Source organism: Octopus bimaculoides, chromosome 27 (genome assembly GCF_001194135.2).
Source record: "Octopus bimaculoides isolate UCB-OBI-ISO-001 chromosome 27, ASM119413v2, whole genome shotgun sequence".
NCBI lineage: Eukaryota > Metazoa > Mollusca > Cephalopoda > Octopoda > Octopodidae > Octopus > Octopus bimaculoides.
Window position 1 is genome coordinate 369,541 of NC_069007.1, and position 1,412 is coordinate 370,952.

Here is a 1,412-nt window from a genome sequence, read left to right on the forward strand (position 1 = left end):
CCCTCAACCACCATCGCTTGACAACCGATGCTGGTGTGTTTATGCCTCCATAGCATAGCGGTTCGGCAAAATAGTCCGATAGAATAAATACTAGGCTTACAAAGAACAAGTCCTGGGGTCGATTTGTTTGACTAATAGGCGGTGCTACAGCATGGCCGCAGTCAAATGACTGAAACAAGTAAAAGAGTAAAAGAGTATGCATGTATATGTGAAACATAAAACGACTAAAAGAATAAAAGGATTAGTTTAGTGTGGAGGAGGGGAACAGGAGTGGAGAAAGCACAGAACGAGCAGAGGATGGAGTCTGTAGGAGCAGGAGGGGGTGGGAAGAGATAGTGGAACAGCAGCTTTTGCTTTTACGTTACATGTCGATGTGGAACCGAGGAAATGCAAAGAACACCAAGAACCGAAACGAACAATGCTTTGCATTCTGTTCGATCATCGAACAGTTCAGAAAATCGAGCACTAGACACACACACGCACACACACACACACACACACACACACAAATATATGTACTCACACATGTATATACAGATACACACACACGCACATATATGTATATATACAGACATATATACATATACATACATTTACAGAAGCACGCCTACTGATACACACGCACACATATGCATACATTCACTAACATATTCATACGTATATACACCCACACTCATATACCCCGACTCAGACATAAACATATTGAAATGTACCCGACTACCCGACCCACCCGCTTGCCTCCTGACCGAGCACCAGCACAGCCACCCGTCCAGCTACCGAACCAAAACTATTTATTGTTTCATCTGAGTCTTTTATCTAATTCTTCCTCTGATCTTTGCAATGGCCATATTTGGTTCTTCTTTGTCTTCTACCGACTCTCTTTCTCCACACTCTCTCTATCTATCTCTCTCTCTTTCGCTCTTTTCTTCTCTCTCTCTCTCTTTATCATTTGCTGTCTTCTCCTCCTCCTTTCCTTCATGGAAGTCTGAAGCCGAAACTGGGTGGTGAATTGCGGTTAGAATGGAAAAATTAAAAACAAAAACATTAACAAAACACACACAGACCCACACACACGCTCACACAAACACACAGAGCTATAGCTATAATAGCAACAAAATATACCTCCATATACACATAAATGTATTCACAGAAACAAAGTATAACAAAAAGAAACAACGAACACAACACTCAGAGAATAACCGTAAAATAAAAGTCAATTATACAGCGCCTAGTACGCACACATAGATAAATACGTACACGCACACACAGACATACACACACACATATATATATACATATTTTTATATAAATAATGCATAAATATATATAAATGCACACAAGCACACACATAGATGCATGGATACATATATATACATATTTTTATATAAATAATGCATAAATATATATAAATG

General features: G+C 39.2%; 1 long non-coding RNA gene across 1 annotated transcript in view; it reads right to left on the reverse strand.

The window, feature by feature from the left end:
- Positions 1-1,412, reverse strand: part of LOC128250965 (uncharacterized) — a 701,915-nt gene that overhangs the window by 60,833 nt on the left and 639,670 nt on the right. The gene's annotated exons all lie outside the window — the stretch shown is intronic.